Source organism: Coturnix japonica, chromosome 1 (assembly GCF_054131305.1).
Source record: "Coturnix japonica strain WE chromosome 1, WE-NBRP24, whole genome shotgun sequence".
NCBI classification, from domain to species: Eukaryota; Metazoa; Chordata; class Aves; order Galliformes; family Phasianidae; genus Coturnix; species Coturnix japonica.
This window is the reverse complement of record NC_140663.1, coordinates 166,394,108-166,402,648: the sequence shown is the minus strand read 5'-3', so window position 1 is coordinate 166,402,648 and position 8,541 is coordinate 166,394,108.

Sequence of the window (8,541 nt, the reverse complement as noted above, 5' to 3'; positions counted from 1 at the left end):
ATGCCCTTATCTTCATCATTCTCAGCTGGACTCTCTCAGAGATCCCTGTCTTTATTGAACTGAGGAGCCCAGAACTGAACACAGCACTCCAGACAAGGCCTCACAGAGCAGAGTAGAGGGGGAGGAACACTTCTCCCATGCTTCTGGACACACTCTTTTTAATGCACCCCAGGACACCACTGGCCTTCTTGGCCACCAGGACACACATCTGCTCATGGCCAACCATGTCCACCAGGACACCCAGATTCTTCTCCACAGAGCTCTTCTCCAGTAGGTCAGCACCTAACCTGTACTGATGCTTACAAATGTTCCTCACCAGATGCAGGACCCTACACTTGATCTTGTTTTGATTTGTTGGGTGTTTTTTGTCTGTTTCGAGGGTTTTTTCTCAGACTGCTCTTACTACAATTGTGTACTGGTTTAACCAGGCAGGTTACTCAGGACCACAGTCATTCAGTCACTTTTCCTTGTGAGATGGGGGAGAAAATAAAGTAGAACTCATGAATTGATAAAACTATTCACTAAAATAGAGAAAAGGAAAAGGAGTACAGTTATGACTATACAGGTATGTATATATACGTGTATACGAATGTATGTAACAAGTGATACACAAGCAACTATTTAATCAGTAATAAAAAGCATTCTCAGAGGTCTGACAGATCTGATACCCATCAGAAATCCATACCTTGCTCTTAGGGCTGCTGGAGGCCAGGCAAAATAAACCACTGCACCAACAAACACATTAAATGTTTATAAATTGCAAAATATCCTCCCCAGTGCATACCTCCTTTTGGTACTGGAGATGTTTGCATGGGGTCTGCAGACATGAAATGCAACCTTTAAGAAATCCATCTCTCACAGGGAGGTTATGCTATCAAATGCTTACACGTAAGCAACTACATTAAACTCAAAATCTCTGTTGACTCCAATAGGAACTTAGACAATTTATGAAGAAAAACCTTAAAAAATATTATGAAGAAACCTTTACAGAGTTCTTAGCTGAGGTGCTTTAATTGCAGCCTGAATTTCATCCACAGTGACTTGTGTTGCTCTAGGACAACAGAAGCATTCCTGGAGCTCTCCTCTTAGGAGCTGCATGTTTGTGTCTGTCATCAGTATCTTCCCAGGACACTAGAATGTTCTGGAAGTGGCAGCGCTGGATATGAAACTCCAGTCTCCCCTTTACCTAACATACCTTTTTCCCAGCACTGTTAAAGAACAGATTTTTTTCCATGCTGGTATTTACCTCTGTAATCATACTCTCTGTTGTAAGATCAGCACTGCACAGCCCAAGTTTTAGCTGTTTATCTTCTCTCTAGTGCTAATATCACTGTTTCTGATACATTTTTTTTGCCTGATTGCCTTTCTTTATCCAACTCAAAGTCCACAAATCCTGCATTTGCTTTGAGACTTGTCTTCTGGCTTGTCTTCTCCTGCAGCACAGCCTTTTGCCTCTAGGCCTAATTCTTTTGAATTAAGGGCACTACCCTGATAGCCAGCCCGCAGCATGCACAGAGCCCAGCCAAATAAGACAATCCACAGCTGATATTACCTTCTTTCCTTTCCAATCTCTCCTTCCCACCCTAAAAGGCTAAACTGCTCCCAGAGCTACACATGGCAAATAGATGCTAGCTCTGACCTTCTTTATACTTTGGGTCATTTTGCTTCTATCTCTTGTCTGGCTGTGCCAGAGCACTGTCCACCAGCCTCAACCGTTGGTAGGGCTGTCTTACAGTGGCAAATTCTAAGTACTTTCAAAGGGTTAATTCTGTTTCCCTACTGTGAATCTGCACATCTACCTCTTCTATTACCATTCAGAAAAAAATAGTTCTTTTTAACAACACTGAACTTTTGCCTCAGAGCTGTTAAAAATAATTATTAGCAAATCCAACACCAGAAGCACAGCTGCCCTCAGACTTCTTGCTTTCATTCTGCAACCCACTGCCTGCAGATTCAGAGCGATGTGAGTAAATCTTCTCTGCATTTCAAAAATGTCAAAGCTCACAGAGCATTTACCCTCACCAGTCTTTCTCTCAGGGTGTTGTTTTCATCACCATAAAACTGACTCCCTATTATTCCTTTTTGAGCAATTTTAGAAAGGCATTTCACTGCGGGAGAATGACTCATTTCCTCTAAAATAATATATCTTGAACATATGAGGTTGTACCCACAGAGTGATGGTCAGTGTTCATACGGGGATCAGCGACATGTGTTGTCCTTTAGGGGTCAGTGCTTAGCCCAGTGTTCTTTATCTTCTTCATCAGTGACACTGACAGTGGGACCGAGTGCAACCTCAGCAAGTTTGTGGGTGACATCAAGCTGTGTGATGCCATCAGACACACCACAGGGACAAGATGCCATGCAGAGACCTACACAGTCTCAAGCAGTGTGCCCAGGTGAACATCACAAAGTTCAACAAAGCCAAATGCAAAGTCTTGCATCTCAGTTGTGGTAACCCCAATAGTACAAGTACTCAGTACAAGCTGGGGAGTGAAAGGATGGAGCACGGTCTCGCTGAAAAAGACCTGGGGTATTGGAGGATGGCAAAGTGGACAAGAGCCAACGGAGTGCTCTTGCAGCCCAGAAAGCCAACCCGGCACTAAGCAACCTTATCATTGCAGGGAAGTGGGACCAGATGACCTTCAAGGGTCCTTTCCAACTCAAAGTGTAGTATGATTCCACGATTTTCCATCTCAAGCTATTACTGCAAAAAAATTCCGTGTTGTTGATTATGTAAAGTACAGACAAAACTGCTTAAAAGCTTTACTGTGAGTAGGGTTGCACAATCTGAGTAGTGAGACATAAGTATCATCCTGTCTGCATTTCTTTAGAGCTGGTATAGTTATCAGAGTTTACCTTCACCTACTAGTGACCATCTCTCAATTAACAAAACCCCTGAACCATCCAGTTAACAAATAGGTTTCAAGTAGAATGCATAAAGGTATTCTCTTCTCTCCCATGACTATACATCAAACCTAGACTTTTGATTTTGATCCTGTGATGAAGATATATTACATAACATGTCATTCCTTTGCATCCTTCATTTAGTATGCAAATCCTGGTCCCCAAAGAGCCATCTGTTGCAAAAAAACATCTCTGCATTGGGGCATCATATTGCCAGTTTGTACAGGAGGCAATCATTTGCCACAAGAGGATTCCATTAAAACGTTTCATATTTATTCCATGATACAGTGACAGAGATTAAAAATCACATTTTAAACATCTTTGGCTAATTTATTTGCACTAGGGCAGGTGATGCAGATCTAAACCATATTAGTGCTAACTGAGAAAATTGCCATCAGCAGTTTTAGCTCCTTTTCTTTTGCTGCTGCTGTTTACAGTACATTTGATGTTCTTACAGAGTTTAATACAAAATGAACCAGAAAAATCTGCAAGTTGCTTTAAAAAATTGAGTGTTATGAAGATACTATTCCAGGGCCTGGTGGTATCCACTGTTATGGATGGACATGGATACGAGTCTGTGTAACACTCCACTGAGCACCCCTCTGTAGATGAGTACTTCTACACTCCAGACATTGGTCTCAGTACAGATTACTGGTTTTTTTCTAACATTTTGCTCAGTTTTAACAGTTTTAGTAACCTGTAGAAGCCATAATGTCTGTAGGAAGCATTTGAACCTTTTTCCAGATGCAGCACAAATTGCCATCCTTCACATAGTGTGTGAACATTCCAGTGGGAAGCATCAAAATGCTATTAAAACAACACAGGCACCTGCACACATGAGTATCCTTTACACAGTCAGAATGCAAGAAAAAGAATCACAGCAAATCAGTTTCTGATCACCTTCTCTTGGAAGTCTGATGAGTCATCACTGGCTCTTCTGCCATGGGCATGGCCTGCAAAGATGATGGCTCCCTCGGGTTCCAGAGGGGTAAACAATATTTGTATTCCTTGATTTTCAGCTTCACAAAGTGCAGAAATTCCCTTATATCCTCTTCAGAGCATATTTCACCTTTTCTTGCTAACAGAATATGTGTTTCCTGTTTGTAAACTTCACAAATCAAGAAACTTTTGCAATTAGCTTAATTTTTATTGAAAGCTGTGTGGCTTCAGTGTTTTCTAATAGTTTCTTACCAAGAAATGAGTCTGCAATAAATTAGTTCTGTTGCAAGGACAAGAGAGGCTATAGTGAAAGTTTATTCCTCCTTTCTTTTGCTTTCTCCCTTAACGCAAACTGAGAAGCAAAAATGTTTCCTATCTTTGCAACAGCTGAAATATTTATGTCAAATTTGGATCAGCTTATTTTCCTTAAAATCAGGTTATTAATCAGCCTCCACATAAATACCTGAGTGCAGGTGTTACAGGTGACACATTCCTTACCACCAATTAAAATTTATGTGTGGCAAACTATGGAGTTTCTCAATAAAGAATTTATGGAGAATGTCTTTAGTTCAAATCTCTGGATCACAAGCTTGAAGCCCTCCTGGGCTACTGAATGCACTATGTGAATGTACTACTGAATACTGCCCAAATGTAGGATCATTTCTTATTTCTCTCCTCACTCTTCTGACTGTTCCAGTCCTTCTCTAGGGTCATGTTCAGGAAGTCTTTGGATTTTTAGCCAAAGGTTAGTTGTTGCCAGATTATTCTTATCTGGTTTTATAAGTCTGTGCATTTTTTTGTCACCTTGCAGTATGTCCCTTAGAGATGTTTATAAACAGCTGTAAAGAACTCATTTACCTGGAGGTTAGAGATAGATGGAGCTTGAATATGTACCGTGTGAGAAGCCGTGTTTCCTGTACTGTGCTCACACAAGGGAGAGCAGAAGCAGTGCAGAGCAGGAGGGCTGCACCAGCAACTGCCAACAGCACAATTTATGCTATGAGATCAGGTATGAGATAGATAGAAGTACTTAATTTCTCCTTTCCTCTGAGTCAAAATATTTGTTAATCCATTTAATAGGATTTATAATTGGGGAAAACAAACATATTTAGGACCAAATCTTTTGGTTTAATTTTCTTTACGATTTTTTCTGGGAGATGTTTTACCAGTGACCTCTTAAATCTAAACCTGTCCGATTTTGCTTCCAGTCAGGTGCTGACAGAAGGGCTGTATACAGTATAATGAACAATGGCTTATGTAATTAAACACATTCATCTTCAGATTTATCCTTCAAGACAGCCTGAACAAGAGTCTTCCTTAGGAGCCCTTTAATATCAAACATACTCACTTGTTCAGTTAGTCATGCATTTTCTTTAAAAATATTATAGTGTGATGACCAGGTTTTCCTAGTTTTATCCCAAATCATCTAAATAATTTATCTAGGAAAAAGGGCTAGGGGCACCAGTAAGGCTTTAGGAACATTAAAACTACAGTTTTTGCCACCATGCAGTTTGTAGCACCATGACATGCTACAAGATATGGTTTAGGAGTTTATCGGATAGCAATGGTGATAGGAGGACAGTTGGACTAGATGATCTTGTAGGTCCTTTCCAGCTGTGTGATTCTGATTCCACGCAGCAAGCATGCCTGCACTGTGCAGAGCATGGTCAACGTTATTAATGTTAGGAACCCTTGGGGAATGTGGACCCACTATAACAGAAATGTAGGTTATGGTGAGAATGGGGGTTGGCCTCTTCCCCCAGGTAATATTTGGACTGGATGATATCAGAAGTTATTTCCAACCTTAATGATTCTATGATTCTATTGTTCTAGATATTAGCCACTGCAATCATAGCCCATCTCATACACAGAGATGTCAAGTAGGAGCTGATTTTCCTACTTACTGGAGCAGTGGGTGATTAATTCTCATCCAATTACTTCCTGCAAAGCATTACTGAAGTTTTGAAAAATCAGGAAAAAAAAAAAAAGGAGGATACAGGGATCAACGTTGTAATTTTCTAGCTATCACTTCTATGAGGCACACAAGGAAGATAAACTGTCTCATCTTTCTCTGCAGCTTACAGAAGCCCTATAACAAGTCCCCTTCAGTTTTATTGGTGCAGTTTACTTCCTCCTCTGGTAATTCCATTTCCCTCTTGCTTTATTGTTGTCTACAACCATTATCTGATTTGAAATTGTCTTGGAAAACAGTCTCCCAGCCCTGAACAACTTGCACATGCCCATTTTAAATTACTGGCAGAGCAAGTACTTTAGTACTGTGGGGCACTGGGCACCACCTTCTTCCTGGTATATTTAAGAAGCAGAGAGGTCATGGGAACACAGGAGTGTGATGTTGTCAACGTTCTCAAATCTTTCTTGCATTTCCTCCACCAAAGCTTGTCATCTGGGAACGGGAGACAAGAGACAGACCCCCAAAAGTAGTTTTTACTTTAGAATGATCCTTCCCAGGAGAAGGGAGAGAGTGGAAGTTAAGAGCAGTGGCCTTAAGTTGTCCCCCCTCAGTCAGCGGTGGGGCTCTCATGGCCATTGCTTGCAGTTTCCATCTGGAGAGACCCTACATCACCCTGAGCTAGTTGAACTGCCCCCTGGGGAAGTCCTCTGGGTTGCACAGCTTTCAGCATGTCTGTACAGATAATGAGAAGGGAAAAGAGATATAGAGCACACACTGCATGACTTTTTCAAAGTAATCAAGGACAAACTCAGTGTCTCTCAATTCTCCAAATTCTACCCCACTCTGGTAAAACAGCAGTTACTATTTTGTTTCCCACAAAGTTAAGATTCTAAAAGGTAGCATATTTTAGATTATAGTAAGCAAACAAACAAACAATTTTAATTCCACAACCTGGTTAATCTATTAATATGAAGATTATTGCAATATAACAAAATAATTGGTTGTAGTAGGAGCTATGTCTTCATATTTTTTTCCTCTGAAAGATATATGCAGTATACATCTATTTTGTAGTGTTTTTCTAAGTAAATCACATTCAGGTAGTGAATTCTTTTCCTCACATTTTCTCTCACTGCACTGCACTGTGCTGATTTAAAAGGGCCCTGCCTCAAGTCCTGGTCTAGACACTATTTCTGGATGTCCAAAGCTAGAAATAAGATGTTTGTGATTTATTCAAATATTTAAGCCTGTTTGAATTAAATCAAATTCAAGATGTTCTATGTCTGTGCTACAAGACATAAATAAGAAGGTAGAAAAGTAATTTAGAGTGACGTTAGTTCCTCCCCAGAACCCCAAGCTTCGCATTTTGCACTGTTTCAGTGAAGAGCAAAGGAAAATCACATCCCATCTCCCACACTGACCATCTGTTGGATAAACAAACTCCATTGCAGAATTTCAGAACACTGAAAAGACGTCAGGTGCTGATTTTCACCAGTGAAAATCAAATTGCCTTGATGACTGCAGAAATACAGACTACAATTTCACAATCTGTTGTTTAGTTTTGAAGTCTTTGATGTTTATTGTATGAGTACTTAGGAGTATGTGAGTAGCAAAATTATGATATAATGGAAATATAGGTTTTGTTGGAAGTAATAAAGCAAAAATTGGTCAATTACGCTAGCTACCTGGCAATGACTTTTGTATGAGTGTCTGTGGCTTATCAAATTGATTTTAATGTCTTTTCTACAGTGTTTACATAGTACCTGTACAACTTGGCACAGTGTTATAGTTGATAGTTAAGAGGGACCTTGCACCAAGGACAGAGCAGTTTGCTCAGTGATAAAAACTTATGGGTTATTCTTCATGTATTTGCTCTCAAACCATATCAGTAGAATATAAACAACATATCACTGAAAACCATGATGTGGTCATTTCAGACGAATGTTATCTAAAAACAGGGAAAAAAAGCTTGAGCACCTTAAGGATCCTTTATTTCCAGAGTGAAACTGTCATATCCCCTCCTCTTTCTCCATAAATACCATTCATATTTGATGAGAAAACTCTGGGCAGTTCCAGATGTACTGATATCTACAAGCAAATCCTCTAAGATAGGAATGCTTCTTTATTTGTTTACCTTCCATGCATAAATGTTTTTAAATTACCCATTTTATCATTGCTTTTATTTACAGTTAAATATTATTTACGATAATTTACTTTTGGCTGATTAAAAGATGAGATTTTCAAGTGTTTACTTGGAGATACTGATGTTTAATCTGCAGGTAATATATTTCTAACAGTAGTTTATGATGTTTCTGTCAATGCAGTATAAATATTACTGCCATTATGGCAGCATTTTCAATACTTTCATTTGCTTGTGAGTGATACTTAGCCATTTTTCTGAAGAAAAGAAACTGCACATGGCTTGAAATTGCAGAAAGTTTCTCACAGCAGCATTAGTATCTGATAAATTCTCCTTTAAGGAGACACACCCAAGTAGAAACACCCTCCCTGGAGGTGTTTCAAGAGATGGCAGATGTTGTACTTAGGGACATGATATAGTTGGCAAACCCGCAGTACGTGGATGGCGGTACTGGATGATTTTAGAGGTCTTTTCCAACCTTAATGATTTAGTGATTCTAAAGGGAAAATCCTGATGATGTAAACTGAGAAGTGATTTTAAACAAAGTTAGGGAGGAAAAAGTATGGTATAAAATGAGAGATCTTCATTTATAACTCTGTATATATATATATATATATATATATATATATATATATATATATATACATAT